The following is a 19667-nucleotide window of genomic DNA, read 5'->3' as shown; positions in this document are numbered from 1 at the left end:
CACTCATGTGCACAGCCCCATTGAAGTGAACAGGTCCGGATTCAGTGTGGGTGCAATGCGTTCAGCTCACGCATTGCACCCGCGCGGAAATCTCGCCCGTGTGAAAGAGGCCTTGAAGGTTAACAAAGTCTGCAAAATCTGTTTTTTAATAACTTGAAGGTGTAATTTTTAAAATAGGTGGTTGCTAGTATGTAAGCCCATCAACTTCATAACTGAATTGGTCCTTTAAAAAGTCCGTTTTGGAAATTTTCTTGAAAATTTTAATAATTGTTTCTAAAATTCTAAACCTTCTAATGTCCTAAAAAAAATAATAAAATTACATTTACAAAATAATGCCAACATTAGGTAGACATATGGGGAATGTTAATTAATAGCTATTATCACTATTATAACTACGGTATTTGTCTTAAAAGCAGATAAATTCCAATTTAGAAAAAAGCTAATTTTTCCACATTTATACATAAAGGTAAGGTTTTAGACAACCCCTTTAACAAAATCAATGAGAAATTAGGATACAAAACTGCCATCACCCTTTTATCTACGGCGGCGACAGGTTCCCAATGGTGTCTTTGTACTTTTTGGCTATAGACAGGGACAAGTGTCCCGTGTTTGAAGTTACTTTTCTTCCATCCAAAAAGTACAAATACGCCAATGAGACCTTCATGGATAGCAGGTTGGTGGCCATCTAGGGCCATATAGTTTGAAAAAAATTCCTTGGCCTGGGATTGTTTTTTTAAGAAAATAAATCTTTTTTCACTTTACTGTTGGAATATTTTTCGCTCCATAAGACGCACCTAGGTTTTAGAGGAGGACAATAAGAAAAGAATATTTTTCATTAGACTTCAGATCAGACCAGCAACCAGACCCCCAATGTTATTAAGACCCTCAATCAGACCTCAGATAAGACCCCAATAAGACCTCAGATCAGACCCACAATCAGACCTCAGCTCAGACCCCACTGTGAATAACCCCAATCAGACCTCAGATAAGAGCCCAATATAAATAAGACCCCCATTCAGACCTCAGATAGGACCCCTATATCTCTTATCAACCTTTAGCAATATATCAGAGCCTGGGAGCGCTGCAATTACCGCTTCCCGATCCTCTGGTACTAATAAACGCTTCCATAATGGAATCGCTCATTAGTATTCACCCCAAGAGATGCTGTGACGGGACGGGACGGGGGGTGCGTCTTATGGGACGAAAAATACAAAATATTATATAGAATATAATTATAATATATTACATTTCTGGCGGCCCTGCTTTTTCGACATTATCAACCAGAACTTCCTCATTGCATTGACCATTTTACGTTCTGCCATTTTTTTTTTATTAATGTGCCACAAAGAAATTCTTTAAATGCCTCCTAAATTTACGGTGATGTAGGATGACTATCAGCTGCCGAAAATTGAAAATCTTATTGCTTACTATATCAATTGTATGATCAAGTACCTCCAGGCACAAAAGGTTAAACCTAAATATAGATGTCTTCCCAGAAGTGTATGCAAAAATGTAATGGATGTGAGTGGTAATCCTTCAAGATGTAAATTTACTTGTAGTAATTTAAGAGATCGCTAAAGCATTAAAAAGTATGTAATCGATTTGTGAGAAGCAAGAATGCGTTGTGGAGAGCCAGGGATAGTTTCTTTTTGCTGCATTTATCATTTATTTTAATATTAATTATCTATTTATTAATTTCAATATTTAGTTATACAATTGTATTGAATTGTAAAAATATTTAGAACAATGTTCTGTTTCTCTTCATTTTTAGCTTTCCCAGGTCATTCCATTCATTTGCTTTTGTTTATTGTATTAATTGTATAATTTCACTTTTTATTTAACATTTTAAAACAATTATAAAAATAGTCAATAATCACAAATACCACTTTTTCTTGTTTCTTTATATTTGCAGCTTTGATGGGGTAATTTCTTTCTTTATTTCATCATTGTTTATTTTTACTTTTTTATACATATTTTTAATTTAGCTTTTTAAATAATAAAAATGTGAAAACACAAAGACACCATTAAGCCCGGGCTCCACAGTGATTTTGACAAAGAACAAGAAAACTGAATCTTTTGGATAATAATTAACTGGAGTGCTTTCTACATTTTAATTTGCTTCCCATGACTTAAATAAAATACATTTCAATTATAAAATTTTGATGTGTCATTTTTTATTATATTCTGTTGAAAGCATTCAATTAAGCTTTACTATTTTTTGCCAAGAATTTTTATTGAATTTCTATAGGGTTTGCCTTCAGATCTATGAGGTGGAGCAGAAGGATCTCCCACATATATAGAAAAACAGCTATGGCTTCTAGCACGAAAAGTCTAAAATACTGCATTTGTTTAGCTATATCACACGTTTCAGATTATTTTTTTATACATACTACAGTGATCACCAGAGGATATGGCCTAGAAGCTTACTGCATACTGTGGCATAATTGAGTTTAGTGTACAAACTGTATGCAGTAAGGTTTAGTGGCGGCTGTATATATCTATATGCAGTTAGCTCCTAGGCTCCCTCTAATGATGGCTGTATATATCTGTATGTAGTAATCTCCTGAGCTCCCTCTAGTGGTGGCTGTATATATCTGTATGCAGTAATCTCCTGAGCTCCCTCTAGTGGTGGCTGTATATATCTGTAAGTAGTAATCTCCTGAGCTCCCTCTAGTGGTGGCTGTATATATCTGTATGTAGTAATCCCCTGAGCTCCCTCTAGTGGTGGCTGTATATATCTGTATGTAGTAATCTCCGGAGCTCCCTCTAGTGGTGGCTGTATATATCTGTATGTAGTAAGCTCCTGAGCTCCCTCTAGTGGTGGCTGTATATATCTGTATGCAGTAATCTCCTGAGCTCCCTCTAGTGGTGGCTGTATATATCTGTATGTAGTAATCTCCTGAGCTCCTCCTAGTGCTGGCTGTATATATCTATATGCAGTAATCTCCTGAGCTCGCTCTAGTGGTGGCTGTATATACCTGTATCCAGTAAGCTCCTGAACTCATTCTAGTGGTGGCTGTATATATCTGTATGCAGTAATCTCCTGAGCTCCCTCTAGTGGTGGCTGTATATATCTGTATGCAGTATTCTCCTGAGCTCCCTCTAGTGGTGGCTGTATATACCTGTATCCAGTAAGCTCCTGAGCTCCCTCTAGTGGTGGCTGTATATATCTGTATGCAGTAATCTCCTGAGCTCCCTCTAGTGGTGGCTGTATATATCTGTATGTAGTAATCTCCTGAGCTCCCTCTAGTGGTGGCTGTATATATCTGTATGCAGTATTCTCCTGAGCTCCCTCTAGTGGTGGCTGTATATACCTGTATCCAGTAAGCTCCTGAACTCATTCTAGTGGTGGCTGTATATATCTGTATGCAGTAATCTCCTGAGCTCCCTCTAGTGGTGGCTGTATATATCTGTATGTAGTAATCTCCTGAGCTCCCTCTACTGGTGGCTGTATATATCTGTATGTAGTAATCTCCTGAGCTCCCTCTAGTGGTAGCTGTATATATCTGTATGTAGTAATCCCCTGAGCTCCCTCTAGTGGTGGCTGTATATATCTGTATGTAGTAATCTGCTGAGCTCCCTCTAATGATGGCTGTATATATCTGCATGCAGTAAGCTCCTAGGCTCCCTCTGGCGGTGGCTGTATATATCTGTATGCAGAAAGCTCCAGAGCTCCCTCTAGTGGTGGTTCTATATATCTGTATGCAGTAAGTTCCTGAGATCCCCAAAGTAGTGGCTATATATATCTGCATTCCCTAAACTCCTAAACTCCCACTATTGGTGACTGCATATATCTGTATTTAGTAATCTCCTGAGCTCCCTCTAGTGTTGGCTGTATATATCTGTATACAGCAATATCCTGAGCTCTCCCTAGTGGTGGCTGTATATATCTGTATGTAGTAATCTCCTGAGCTCCCTCTAGTGGTTGCTGTATACATCTGCATGCAGTAATCTCCTGAGCTCCCTCTAGTGGTGGCTGTATACATCTGTATGCAGTAATCTCCTGAGCGCCCTCTAGTGGTGGATATATATATGTATATCTGTATGCAGTAAGCTCCTTAGTGGTTGCTGTATATAGTAATCTCATAGGATCCCTCTACTGGTGGCTTAATGTTTCTGCATGTAGCAATCTCCTAAAATCCCCCTAGTGGTTGCTGTACATATCTGCACTCAGTAAGCTCCTGAGCTCCCTACTGGTAGCTCCCTACTGGTAGATATCTGTATATACAGTAAGCTCCTGAGCTCCCGCTAGCTGTATAAATCTGTATGTAGTAATCTCCTAAGCTCCCTCTAGTGGTGGCTTTATATATCTGTATACAGTAAGAGCCTGAGCTCGCCTTGTGGTGGCTGTATATACCTGTATGCAGAAACCCAGTTATGCTATTAAGCCTGTTTAAAAGGTTGAACAATGATTGGAAGGTTATGCTGTAGTTGTGAAACCTTATTAATTATTTCAGAAAGAAAGCTGAATTGTACATGTTTTTAACATGTGGATCTCTCTTGAACTTCAAAATATTTGGCTTAGAATCCAAATTTTGGGGTAAGTTCCGGGTTAATTCCATATTGATAGAATTGATGTGCTTATGTATGTTTATGTATACATATCTCCTTGTCCTTCATAGATCAATTTTCCCCTATTTTTTATCCACAAAGTTTTCAAACTGTTCAATCAGAGCTTTTTCATAATCAGATTTTTTATCTTTTGCTGTGCTTGCCAAGTATACACGAGATCATAGGTCAATTAATGTTCCTCTGGGTTTCTGGGAAAAATGTATGAAAGTTTGCATATTTTACATTTGCTGACATCAGATAGGCTTAGCAAGGCTAATTTGAAACCCAAAGGGGCATTGCCTGGCCTACAATACTCTGCACACAAACTACACATACTAGGTTACTAGTCTCTCTCTCTCTCTCTCTCTCTCTCTCTCTCTCTCTCGACTTTCTAGAAAGAAATACAAGACTTTTGCACCTTTTGCAACATTGGTTCAGGTAGAATTTTTTGGGCTCCAAACTTTTTGAAAAATGTGGTTAACCTGAAATGAACCACACCTCAAAAGGTTTGCTCATCTCTAATTTGTATGTAGTAAGTTCTTGAGCTCTCCCTAGTGGTGGCTGTATATATATATATATATATACTGTATGTATGTGATAGGCTCCTGATCCCGCCCTAGTGGTGTCTGTATATATCTGTATATAGTAAGCTCCCGAATGTCCTTTAGTGGTGTCTGTATATATCTGTATGCAGTAATCTCCTGAGCTCCCCCTATTGGTGGCTGTATATATCTGCATGTAGCACTCTCTTCAGCTTCCTCTAGTAGTGGCTGCATATATGTATATGTAGTAAGCATTTGAGCTCCCCCTAGAGGTGGCTGTATATATTTGTATGTAGTAATCTTTTGAGCTCCCCCTACTGGTGGCTGTATATACCTCTATGCAGTAATCTCCTTCTTGTGGTAGCTATATATATCTGCATGTAGTAACCTCCTGAGCTTGCCCATAATGATGGCTCTACATATCTGTATACGGTAAGTTACTAAGCTTCCCCTAGAGATGGCCATATACATCTGCATTCAGTAAGCACCTAAACTTCCCCTAGTGGTGGCTGTCAATATTTGTATGTAGTAAGCTCCTGAACTCCCCCTATGGTGGCTAAATATATATATCTGTATATGGTAAGGTTGTGAGCTTCCCATAGGGGCAGCTGTATATATCATCATTCAGTAAGTTACTGAGCTCCCCCTAGTGGTGGTTGTAAACATTTGTATGTAGTAAGCTCCTGAGTATGCCGTAGTGGTGGTGCCAGCAAACAGAATTCTACTGTGTTATTCTATGTCCCTAGAGGTGATTTGTCGCTATTTACCCAGGAAAATGGATCCCCGAAATTAATTTTATAAGTATAAAGTTTATTTTTAAACTTTTAACTTTCATGTGAGCACAAATTCAGATTTGTTGTATTTGGGGTAAAATACAGCAAAATACTGGATGTGATATAACTGTTAATGTGCACAAAGGATTTAAAGAAGTAAAAAGAAATAAAAAATTAGAAGACAAACCACCACATGTGTTGGACCAATCTTTCTACCTGATTCTAGACATAGGAGAAGACAGGGAAGTGAAAAGCCAGAGTTCAAGAGAAAGATGGTGGCAAGTAACAAGATAGATGCGGGGAATATATTTATTATAAAGTAATATTGAAGTATTTTCATAAATTTTATTTAATTCCTAGAAAACCCCTATAAAAACACACAGCAACGTTACATGTGCTATGCTTTTTCATATTAGAAACCTTCCAAAAATTGTCCCTTATTGGGGGCAGATGGACATTATACACACATAGTAGTATCCAAAGAAGCAGTGGTTTGTTGTGAACAAGCAGTCCAAGAATTATGCCTTAATCGGGGCATACACTTGCTCGTGTTTATACACACATGGTAGCTTTTGAAAAAGCAGTGGTTTGTTCTGAGTAAGCAGTCAAAAAAATTATACTTTCATGGGGAGTAGCAACAGGTTTGTTGTTATTTTCACAAAAACATGTCTTTATGGAAACGGTTTCTGGTTTGTTACACTGTGCAATGTTGGATTCTGAGCAGCAACAAAGTATGGAACAGGAGATGTGTGGCTGTGTAAGGGTAATAGTAGCTGCAGCAGAAGCACAGTATGGAAAACGATGGACAAAGCAGGAGATATGTGGCTATGTAGCTGTTGTGGTTTTATTGCAAGGTGCAAGTATATTGTTATAATTGGTATAATGCCACTAATACAGAGCTCCTGAATATCTATAGAGTGAAATGAAAACATTTTGAAGGCCTTTTTTTACCACTAGGGGGAGCTTACTGGATATAAACTGAACTAAAAAATAACACAGTCTGCCATAAGTGCCTGAGCTCCCTCTAGTGGTGGCTGCAAGCAGAATCGTACCAGCTAACTCTATGAGTATATGTAGAAGATTTGGAGCTTTGTATCAGAAAAACAAAGCAGAAGATGCCCACAGAAATTAATCACCATATAATGATGGACCTTAAAATGACAAGATAATGAGAGGTGAAGATTTTAGTTTTTTATAAAAAAAATGAAATAGAAAACACAGACCCTTAGCTTCGGTTTGTTTAATTCATTGAACTATACGGGATGATTGGGTCAAAGTTGACAATAATTTTATGAAAATCATTATTTTATATGTTTTGGTCCATGGCAATAAATGAAGACAGTAGATGAGACTCTGAGTCTCTGGCCAATAAATGTATTACCCATTCCAAAAGTGAAGATATGGATCGTGTTGCGCCAATGAACCCGTGTCGTAAAGTTCTGTTCATAAATACATTGTCTAATCAGCAACAGATCCTGCGCCAAAGTCATAAAAGTGACGAGAGGTGACAAATACATCATTTTATAGCAATGCATTGTAAATGGAGAGAGATGTGGAAGGAATGCCCAGAGACTAGTAGCTCATCCGAACCATCAGGGTCACCCCAGCAGCTTGCTGCATGCTGTTTAACTTTACCTCCAAAGCCGCAATGACTAATCAGCATTAATGAGTTTCCTGCGCCTGCTGCTACAAATGAATTATCTATGGAATCTTACAGAAGAATATGTAAATTCATCACATCCGAAAATGCATACGAGGTCTGGAGGAGGCTAGTCATTATAATGAGGTGTGCCGAACTAACTGCAGAAAATAGCTAAAACCACAAATATTATAAATTACAATAAAATATAATACAAATACCGCTATCAATAATAATAAGAGTATTAATAGAATGTAGTAATAACATAATAACCCTGCTATCAATAATAATAGGAGTAATAATAATAGAATATAGTAATGATATAATACTAATGCTAATAATAATAATAGTAATAATATAATACTAGCACTGTGATTAATAGTAATAACAAATAATACAAACATAGGTGATAATAATAATCATAGAATATAATACAAACACTGATAATAATAATAATAATAATACAATAAATAATAATGCAAAAAACAGCTATTACTGATGATACTACTACTTTTAATAATATAATTCTAACACTGCTGTCAATAATAAAAAAATATAATATAAAATAATAATTATAATAGAAATAATACTAACACTGCAGCTAATAATAGAATAGAAAAATCAATAGAAAATAAGTAATAGAAAAAATGTCATAGAAAATAATAGAACAGAATACAAACACTGCTATAGTTCTATGATAATACTGTTGTTAATAATAATTAATAGAAAATGCTGTAAAAATATAATACTGCCACTGCTATTACTATTATAATATACCCAACGCCAGCGTCAGCACCTGGCATACCCGGGAAAGTGTCGGGGCCCACAGCAAAGCTGCCAGAGGCCAGAAGCAATGAGCGCTTCCATCAATACAGATGGAAGCGCTCATTGCTAGAGATGTCGCGAACATAAAATTTTCCGCTCGCGAACGGCAAACGCGAATTTCCGCAAATGTTCGCGAGCGGGCGAACAGGGCGAACCGCCATAGACTTCAATAGGCAGGCGAATTTTAAAACCCACAGAGACTCTTTCTGGACACAATAGTGATGGAAAAGTTGTTTCAAGGGGACTAACACCTGGACTGTGGCATGCCGGAGGGGGATCCATGGCAAAACTCCCATGGAAAATTACGTAGTTGACGCAGATTCAGGATTTAATCCATAAAGGGCATAAATCACCTAACAATCCTAAATAGTTTGGAATAACGTGCTTTAAAACATCCAGTATGTGTATACGATCAGGTATGATGTTGTATCGATCAGGTAGTGTAAGGGTTACGCCCGCTTCACAGTGACAGACCAAACTCTGACAGACCAAACTCCCCGTTTAACGCACCGCAAACAACCGCAAACAGTCCATTTTCAAAACCGCAAACTCCCCATTTGCACAAGGTTGGATACCAAGCTAGCCATGTCCCGTTCCTTGTCCTCACTGACATCATTGAAGGTCTCTTCCTCCACCCAGCTACGTACAACACCAAGGGTCCCCGAAAGGTGACAACAAGCCCCCTGGGACGCCTGCTGTGATTGGTCTTCCACCTCCTCAAAGCCACCTTCCTTCTCTGACTCCTCTTCTTCAGACTCCTCTCTCTGCGTTGCCGCAGGTCCAGCAATCGAAGACGACAAGGCTGCTTTTGGTGGTGACGGTGACCACAACTCTTCCTCTTCATGCTCATCTACGGCCTGATCCAGCACTCTTCGCAGGGCACGCTCCAGAAAAAACGCATATGGGATGAGGTCGAGGATGTTGCCTTGGGTTTGACTGACCAGGTTTGTCACCTCCACAAAAGGACGCATGAGCTTACAGCCATTGTGCATGAGCGTTCAGTAACGCGGCCAAAAAATACCCAGCTCTGCAGAGGCTGTCCTCTTTTTTTTTAAAATCTGTTCTTATCAATTTAATCTCTGTTTTGTCCCCTATCAGGGGCCGGAGTATGGAATACATTTTAGGAACCGGGAGATGGAAAAAGATGGTTGGTCGGTTCTCTTACTTCCAATCTGGGGCACTGCGCGTGCGCCGTGCAATGTACTGTGCCACCCTATATGAGTGGTGTTAAGTAGTACTATTCCTATCAGTTTAATCCCTGTTATGTTCCCTATCAGGGGCCGGTGTATGGAATAGATTTTAGGAACCGGGAGATGGATAAAGATGGTTGGTCGGTCCTCTTACTTTCAATTTGAGGCACTGCGTGTGCGCCGTGTAATGTACCGTGCCACCCTATATGAGTGGTGTTAAGTAGTACTATTCGTATTAGTTTAATCCCTGTTACGTCCCCTATCAGGGGACGTGTATGGAATAGAGTTTAGCCAACCGCAAAGAGTTGTCAATAGTTGACACAGTCATGACATAAATTTTATACCTATCTATGCGTCAATCTTGGTGTAGTGATGACTGTGCTCGTGCGCACGTTTGGGAGATTGCAGGCGATGGCGGTTTTTCAAAGCCTATGGTCGTGCTGAGGTAGTTCAGTGACAGTTAAGTGACCCAGAAAACAATGATTCTGCAGTGTGGGCCCATTGTTGGCCTAGTAGGCTTTAATGATCACCTTAGATGATCACAAAGAAAATTAATGTTTTTTCTATGAAAAATTATCCAGCCGATCGCTTTTGGTCTGTTCACAATGAAGCAACGACCTTATCATCTGGGGTATGCCAACATTGCCATTGCCAGCACCAGAGGCCAGAAAAATTAGGCATGTACACATGCCCGATAAATCAGGTATTGTTGCAGCCGCTGCATTGATGTTTTTCAGGCAGAAAGTGCACTAAAACATTGCGGCTTGAAACCTAGTTGGTGGCGGAGAAGTCATGCAAGTCATCCGGCATGCAGAGATTAAATACAGCAGCGTGTGGACCATTTTTAGCCCAAGGCATCTCATCAGGCCTTTTTTAGTCAAATGCATCCACCACTGTCAGTCCCTTCGGGATCCATCCCTCATTCATCTTAATAAAGGTGAGGTAATCTAGACTTTTTTGACCTAGGCGACTTCTCTTCTCAGTGACAATACCTCCTGCTGCACTGAAGGTCCTTTCTGACAGGACACTTGAAGCGGGGCAGGCCAGAATTTCTATCGCAAATTGGGATAGCTCAGGCCACAGGTCAAGCCTGCACACCCAGTAGTCAAGGGGTTCATCGCTCCTCAGAGTGTCGATATCTGCAGTTAAGGCGAGGTAGTCTGCTACCTGTCGGTCGAGTCGTTCTCTGAGGGTGGATCCCGAAGGGCTGTGGCGATGCGTAGGACTTAAAAAGCTCTGCATGTCCTCCATCAACAACACGTCTGTAAAGCGTCCTGTCCTTGCCGGCGTGGTCGTGGTAGGAGAAGGATTACTTTCACCTCTTCCCCTGTTAGATTCCCGTTGTGCTGTGACATCACCCTTATACGCTGTGTAACGCATACTTTTTAACTTGTTTTGGAACTGCTGCATCCTTTCCGACTTCCGGTAATTCGGTAACATTTCAGCCACTTTCTGCTTATACCAGGGGTCTAGTAGCGTGGCCACCCAGTAGGTCGTTCTCCTTCAGCCTTTTTATACGAGGATCCCTCAACAGGCATGACAGCATGAAAGACCCCATTTGCACAAGGTTGGATGCCGAGCTACTCATGTCCCGTTCCTCGTCCTCACTGATCTCATTGAAGGTCTGTTCTTCCCCCCAGCCACGTACAACACCACGGGTACCAGATAGGTGACAACGAGCACCCTGGGATGCCTGCTGTGGTTGTTCCTCCTCCTCCTCAAAGCCACATTCCTCCTCTGACTCCTCTTCCTCAGACTCCTCTTCCAGCGTTGCCGCAGGTCCAGCGAGCGATGCTGATAAGGCTGTTTCTGGTGGTGATGGTGACCACAACTCTTCCTCTTCCTCTTCACGCTCATCTACGGCCTGATCCAGCACTCTTCGCAGGGCAAGCTCCAGGAAGAAAACAAATGGGATGATGTCACTGATGGTGCCTTCGGTGCGACTGACTAGGTTTGTCACCTCCTCAAAAGGATGCATGAGCCTACAGGCATTGCGCATGAGCGTCCAGTAATGTGGCAAAAAAATACCCAGCTCCGCAGAGGCTGTCCTAGCACCCCGGTCATACAAATACTCGTTGACGGCTTTTTCTTGTTGGAGCAGGCGGTCGAACATTAGGAGTGTTGAATTCCAACGTGTCGGGCTGTCGCAAATCAAGCGCCTCACTGGCATGTTGTTTCGCCGCTGAATATCGGAAAAGTGCGCCATGGCCGTGTAGGAACGCCTGAAATGGCCACACACCTTCCTGGCCTGCTTGAGGACGTCCTGTAAGCCTGGGTACTTATGCACAAAGCATTGTACGATCGGATTCAACACATGTGCCATGCACGGCACATGTGTCAACTTGCCCAAATTCAATGCCGCCAACAAATTGCTTCCGTTGTCACACACCACTCTGCTTTCAGGCAAGTCAACCCCAAGACGGCGTGACACTGTCGTATCCGGGATGTGGAATAGCCCCTGGGGAGCTGGGGGGGTGCAGTTGATGTGGAGCAAGACGCAGCAGAAGAGGACTCAGCCGAGGAGGTTATGTAAGAGGATGGAGTAGGAGGAGTAGAGGAGGTGGCAGCAGGCCTGCCTGCAAGTCGTGGCGGTGTCACCAACTCCTCTGCAGAGCCACGCGTTCCATGCTTGGCAGCCGTCAGCAGGTTTACCCAATGCGCAGTGTAGGTGATATACCTGCCCTGACCGTGCTTTGCAGACCAGGTATCAGTGGTCAGATGGACCCTTGCCCCAACACTGTGTGTCAGACATGCCATGACTTCCTTTTCCACAATAGAGTACAGGTTGGGGATTGCCTTTTGTGAAAAAAAAAAATTCAGCCGGGTAACTTCCACTGCGGTGTCCCAATAGCTACAAATTTTTTGAAGGCCTCAGACTCCACCAGCTTGTATGGTAAAAGCTGGCGGGATAAGAGTTCCGACAAGCTAGCTGTCAGACGCCGGGCAAGGGGGTGACTCTGTGACATTGGCTTCTTACGCTCAAACATTTCTTTGACAGACACCTGACTGTGGGCAGATGAGCAGGAACTGCTGAAGGTGAGAGGCGGAGTGGCGGGTGGTTGAGAGGGGGCAAGGAGGACAGCAGTGGTTGACGTGGCTGAAGATGCTGGACCAGGAGGAGGATGGTGGCTTTGAGTTTCTGTGCTGCTTCTACTCATGTGTTGATCCCATAGGCGTTTGTGATGTGCGATCATGTGCCTTCGCAAAGCAGTTGTACCTAGGTGGGTGTTGGACTTCCGACGACTCAGTTTCTTTTGGCACAGGTTGCAAATGGCATTGCTGTTATCAGAGGCAGACACACAAAAAAATGCCACACTGCTGAGCTTTGCAATGACGGCATTCTGGTGGTGGCAACAGCATGCTTTGATTGGCGTGCTGTCTGGCTGACCCCGGGTGCCGATGCATGCTGTCTGACTGTGCCACTAGCTCCGTGCGACGACCTCCCCCTGCTTCCAACTCGTCTCCTCCTCCTCTCTGTCTCCCCATCTGAACTTTCCCCCTGTTCTTCTTCTCTTCGAGCGGGCACCCACGTGACATCCACGGACACATGGTCATCATCAACCTCTTCACTTGTATCTGACAACTCAGTAAAGGAAGCAGCAGCGGGTGCAACATCATCATCGTCACACCGTACGTCTATGTGTGTAATGCTGCCTGACTGAGACATATCCCTGTTATCTACATCCTCTGGCAATAATGGTTGCACATCCAACTGATGTGTAAATAACTCCTCTGACAGATCAAGTGAAGCAGCTGTGGTGCTAGTGTTGGTGGCGGTGGCAGGCGGGTGAGTGGTAACTTGAGAGGTGCCCGAAGCTGAGCTGGAGGAGGATGGTGCGTCAAGGTTCCGAGCGGAAGCTGTAGAAGATTGGGTGTCCTGTGTTAGCCAGTCAACTATGTCCTCAGATCTTTTCGAGTTCAGGGTACGTGGCCTCTTAACACTGGGCATTATTCTAGGGCCAAAGGAAATCACAGCACCACGACCACGACGGCCCCTGCGGGGTGGCCTGCCTCTGCCTGTCATTTTTTTTTAGATTAGTGGTACTATGCATGCAATGTACTGTGCGACCCGATATGAGTGGTGGGCACTGGCAGTGGGCACAGTACAGTCTGTGGGCCTGACACACACTGGCAGGCAACTGCAATTATATTACAGAGAAAAAATTGTTTTACTGTTTTATCTGCAAGCTACTGTGCCACCAGATATGAGTGGTTGGCACTGGCAGTGGGCACAGTACACTCTGTGGGCCTGACACACACTGGCAGGCAACTGCAATATATATATATACTGTATATATATATATATATATAAAAAAAAGAAAAAAGCAGACAGAAGTACTAGCACTAAAAAGGGCTTTTTGGGGTGCTGTCAGGACGCTGTCCTTACAGCAGAGATCAGATGAGTGAGGACTGGAGTGGACACAGAACACTGGCCTAGCTAACGATTTCCCCATTAATTCAGCAGCAGCAGCAGCACTGTCCCTGCTCTAACTAACACTGCAGCTTCAGAATGAATCTAAGATGGATGCTGTCCTTGCTTTTTGACAGGAGGTGGGAGGGTCTGGGAGGAAGGGTATGCTGACTGTGAGGTACAGGGTCAAAGTTTGCTCAATGATGACGTATAGTGGGTGGACCGAACATCGCATATGTTCGCCCGTCACGGCGAACGAGAACAAGCGATGTTCGCGGGCGAATAGTTCGGGACATCTCTATTGCTCCCACGGTGAAGGGAGGTGGTCGTCCCTAGGTGAGTGTTGGGCTTACCGTGACTTATGCGTTGACAGCACAGGCTGCAGATGGCAACACTATTGTCAGCAGCTGACACGTTAAAAAAAGCCCACAGTGCAGAGCCATGTGCCGGCGTCCTGGGAGCGCAAGATGTGACCGTGCATGGTGGATGGCTCGCTCCAGATACATTTGCAGTCTGGTTTGTCCCTCCTGTGCAATGTAAGCTCTGCCTGCTTCTCCTCCTTCTCCTCCCTATCTGCTGCTCCGTCTCTCCCTCTGAACTCCTCTCCTCTTCCTCTCTTGTGGGCACCCACATGACGTCCATTGACCCGTCATCATCAATGTCACCTTCCCCACCACTAACATTAGAGATCTCGGAGTAGGCATCAACAGCGGGGACCACCCTCCTTGGGCTGATCTGGGTACTGACGTCAGACCACTAGGTGGCGGCCGTTGCTACCTTCTCTTCCTGATCCGATGCCAAGAATGGCTGCACATCGGAAATATCTTGTAATGGATCGGAAAATAATTCCTGTGACTCGAGCGGAGGGGCTATGGTGGTGGTGGTGTCTTTGGGGGTGCACACAGCAGAGAGTGAAGAGGGTGCAGATAGAGAGGATGAGGAGGGTGCAGAAGCGGAAGGCTGAGTGAGCCACTCAACCAAGACGTAATTGCAAGCACCTTCTGCAACTTCCCACTTAGGCTCCAGCCTGTTTCACCTGCCCGACCCCCACCACCCCTGCGGACTGGCCTGCCTCTTCCTCTGCCTGTCATTTTTTAAATGACCCTGTGACAAAAGTCTCTATAGAAGAGCAGTATTTGTGAAAGAAGGTATATAACACCCTGCTTCAATCAGCTGTTTTTGGGGACGACTGGTATCTCACACCAGTTATAATAATTTTCTCCAGTACCGTTTGTCACTGTGTGTAGCAGAGAGAACGCAGCAAAACTGCAAACAAATGCTGCAGTACCCAAATACACTATTATAAAAGTATATTGGTATATAACACCCCACTTCAATCAGCCATTTTGGGGGGCCACTGGTATATGACACCAGTTATAATACTTTTTTGTAATTGCATTTGTCACTCTGTGTAGCTGCAGAACCGCTCACCACTGCTGCACAATACAAATAAACTATAATATGCTTCCTATGTTAGAAAGTATATTATAAGTGTATTACACCCCTCAGTAAGTCACACCTATCGATAGCACACCTATACCAGTCCTTAAAAAGACTTTTGTGGCCCTATTAGCGAGCATTTGGTGTCCCTAACAGCCTGTCCCTGCTCCACACAGCAACCTCTCCCTACACTGGCAAAAGACTGAATGTAAAATGGCGGCCAGATCAGGTCTATTTATAAGGTAGGGGGTGTGTCCATGTGCTGAAACTTTTCAATTGGCTGTCCTGTACCACCTGATGGATGTGTCATGGGTCAAAGTTCTTCACAATATAATATCGCCGTATGTTTGTATGTTCGGCGAATCGCGAAATGCGCAAAGTTCGCTGTGAACCGACCGCTGGGCGAACCGCAAGGCCATCTCTAGCTGCCACCTGCCTGATGCCACACATCTAATGCTAAGTGCTCCTTCTTACACCCACCATCGTCAGCAGGTACTGTTAGTACTGTTAGTGCCACCCACCTCCACACTATGTCATTGGACCACTCTGTGGTCTCCCCATGCTGTTCCCACCCTCCTCACTCCATGACTGGGCCACTATTTTGCCTTTCGGCCTGGCTGTCATCATCATTTATTTGACAATTCTTCTGATCTATCAGAAGGAAGGAAAAATGAGACGCACAATGGATCCTGTCTGTGTAGCAGCTGTAAGGCCTGTATGGTCCCACAGACAGGATCTGTTTTTGGGGGGTTATTGTTCTGACGGATCAGAGGAAGGGCAAAATAATCAGTGACGTCAAAACACAAACTTACTGCTGACACCCTCTCCACTCTGTCGGGGGGCTCTACTTGTATAAGCGTTTAATAGAACAGGTTAAGAGAGTAAAACTAACCCTAAAATGTTCTTCAATTATATAAATGTTAAAAAGTATAAATCTAAAGGTGTCGGCCCTTTAAAGAGTAATGAGGTGGGAGTCGCAGAGAGCGACGAGGAGAAAGCAAAGCTGTTAAATATTTTTTTCTCCAATGTATTCACTGAGGAAAATAAACTGTCAGATGAAATGCTGAATGTAAAAATAAATTCCCCAATAAAAGTGTCCTGTCTGACCCAGGAAGAAGTACAACAGCGACTTAAAAAGATTAAAATAGACAAATCGCCAGGACCAGATGGCATACACCCCCGTATCCTAAGGGAATTAAGTAATGTCATAGCCAGACCCTTATTTCTGATATTTGCAGACTCTACACTGACAGGGAATGTCCCACAGGATTGGCGTTCCACCAGGCCTCATGAAATACACTGGGGCTGCTTTCTTGCGCATGCGCGGTCACATGACCGCTGTACTTTTGGTCACGTGACCGCAATGGTGCAGTCGCATTCACTGACGCCATCAGCGGACGACCGGTCATGTGACGCGGATTCGCAGGTATGCGTCTCACCTGGCCCCTCTGCCTATTTAATGGGGCTGCTCGGCCCCCATAAGATGCTGGTCTTTCCATCCAGGTGGACACCATCACCTTGGTTCTCCCCTGCATTAGGTCCACAGCCATACGCTGACTGCAGCCATCAAACAGTAAGTTGCCACTGACCTAATAGGATGGAAGATCACTTCAGTCAGCTGCCCAACCTACCAACCCAAAATACCCTCACTTCCCAAAAAAGTCAACTTCTTGGTATAAATTGCCGTAGCAGCCCATTTATTAAACAAACAAATAACTTCATCATCAACTTTCTTATAATGATCACAATCATAAACACATAAATAAAGTGCAATAAATTCCAACACTTTGAGAAAGGATCCTAGAAGGCAACCCAAGCAAGCTGCGCTCTTCACTCCCCATCTCCACTTGATTTCCACCTTACCCTTGGCCGCAGTAACCAACCCAAATTTACCAAATCCTCCAAATTATATCTCCATCCACCCTGTAGGCATTTTAGCCCAAACAGGAGCCCCAGCCATCAGCTTACCGAACCTCATGAGATGCACGCTCCAAGGTGTCATGCACCTCTTAAACATTGTATTGCCTTCCAGGACCCTTCATTAACCGGCCACAGACGAATACAGGAGACACCTCACCTTTGGACGTCCCGCCACACTCTCAAAGCTTTCTCAAGACCATCCTGTAACCCAGAGGCCCACAAATCCATACCCACATCATTGAGATGCACACCATCGGCCTTCAGGAATTGAGGCGAAGCAGCCTCCAATTCCGTATGGCGCACACCACAAATCAGCCCTGACGCCGGACAAAACAACCCACCTCCTTGTTGAGCTTCGCCCGCGCCTTATTAATTCGCTCCACTGACCTCGCAAACCGCCACGATCTTCTAGCAACCACTTCAGACCAAACGACCAACAAATCCGGAAACTCTCCCAACAACCGCAACAGATCCAGTTTGATGTCACGTATCACATCCCTTAAACGATGAACACCTAAATCATTTCCCCTAACATGCAAAACTAAAATGTCGGGAAACCTATCCAACAAAGCAAAAGCATGAAATTCCGGCAACACCCGACACCACAGAAGCCCCCTCACACCAATCCACCGCACTTGCAACTCCTCGCCACTCCTATCCTGAATGAACGAGACGCAAACTCCATGGCCGGGTGACCAGCAGCCGTCAGACACCGCCTGAAGATCGCAACAAACTGAAAACAGGACAACGCCAGACCATTCAGGTGCACCAAAAAAGAACCCGCTACGCCTGGTCGTAATGACAAAAATTCTTCCACACACTGAACAGGGCACAGCACGGACTCAACCAATGGGCGCAACAAAACGCAAACCCCTCTTCTCGACCTACGCAAAACACAACGTACACCTCCCTCATCCAAACGAATGTCATCCCACAACAGTCCGCAGCCTCGCACGCCACTACTCGCCACCAGCTCAGAGACCCTAAAGGCCCAGAAGAAAGCCAACGAAAAGGCGGCCCGAAACAAACACACCTCATACCAAGAATCTAAAACTACACCAACCTGCTCCCACAACTGCTGTAACACCGAAAAAGAAACCGGATGATGAATATCCTTCCTAACAGCGCTGCGCCGATAGCCCTTCAGAGCCTGTCGCACCAAAAAACTCTGCTAGACCACGCAAACGCAACCAAAAAGCCACAGTCGCCACCCTTTTGGAAGCTACCGAGAAAGACGCTCCTGAACTATAGGATAGCCCCACAAAATAAACCAACAACACCTGAAAGTCTTCTGCAACCTCACAACCCCCAACCTGATCCACCAAACATTCCCAATGAGACCACACAGAAGAATAGGCTGACCACGTACTCCTACTCACGGACCGCCTAATCAGATCTGATGAGACCCCAAGGCCACGCTCCAGAGCCACTGAGGACAGGGCAGACCCTTCACGTCCACGCTCGGCACCAAACTGCGAAAACGGTCCCACTGGAAACGAGAAAGAGAATCAGCAATGGAATTATCAACACCAGGAACATGCACTGCCACAAAACAAGCATTCAGTCGTAACCCTCTGAGAACCAGGTGCCAAAGCAAACACACAACAGGAGGTGAATTAGCTGACTGACTGTTGACCGCCTGTACCACACCCAAATTATCACAACAGAAGCGCACCCCCTTGTTCCGTAACAGCTCCCCGCACAATTCAGTTGCCAAAACAATGGAACCCGCACACCATTGCCCTTGACAAAAAGCGCCATACCCGCAAGAACCCGACGCATCCGCAAACAATTCCAGATCAGCGCTAGCAACCGGCGCCTCCATCCACATCGAACGACCGTTAAACTCCATCAAAAAACGCTGCCAAACTTCCAGATCAGCCCGCATCTCCGCAGACAGCCGCAAAAAATAAAAAAAGGCACCCTAACACCAGCTGTAGCCATGGCCAAGCGCCGACAGAACACCCGACCCATGGGCAAAATTCTGCAAGCAAAATTTAATTTACCCAAAACCGACTGCACACAACGTAATTGCACTTTCTTCGCCCTACGCATAAAAGCAACCACACTGCACAAATCTATCACCTTATCATCTGGCAACCTGCATTCCATTGCCACGCTATCAATTACTATACCCAAAAACTTGACCGACGTGGCCGGTCCCTCCGTTTTCTCCAACGCAAATGGCACGCCGAACCTGGCTGCCACCCGCTCCATTGTGTGCAGCAAAACTGAACAAACCCGCGACCCAGCCGGACCCAAAAAAAAAAATCGTCCAGATAGTGTAACACAGAGTTCCAACCCGCTTCCTGCTTCACAACTCATTCTAAAAATGAACTAAACGTTTCAAACAACGAAAAATTGCCCCTCCCATCT

The sequence above is a fragment of the Bufo bufo genome, chromosome 5 (assembly GCF_905171765.1).
Source record: "Bufo bufo chromosome 5, aBufBuf1.1, whole genome shotgun sequence".
NCBI lineage: Eukaryota > Metazoa > Chordata > Amphibia > Anura > Bufonidae > Bufo > Bufo bufo.
The sequence above is the reverse complement of the archived record's forward strand: the minus strand, read 5'-3'. Positions refer to the sequence as shown.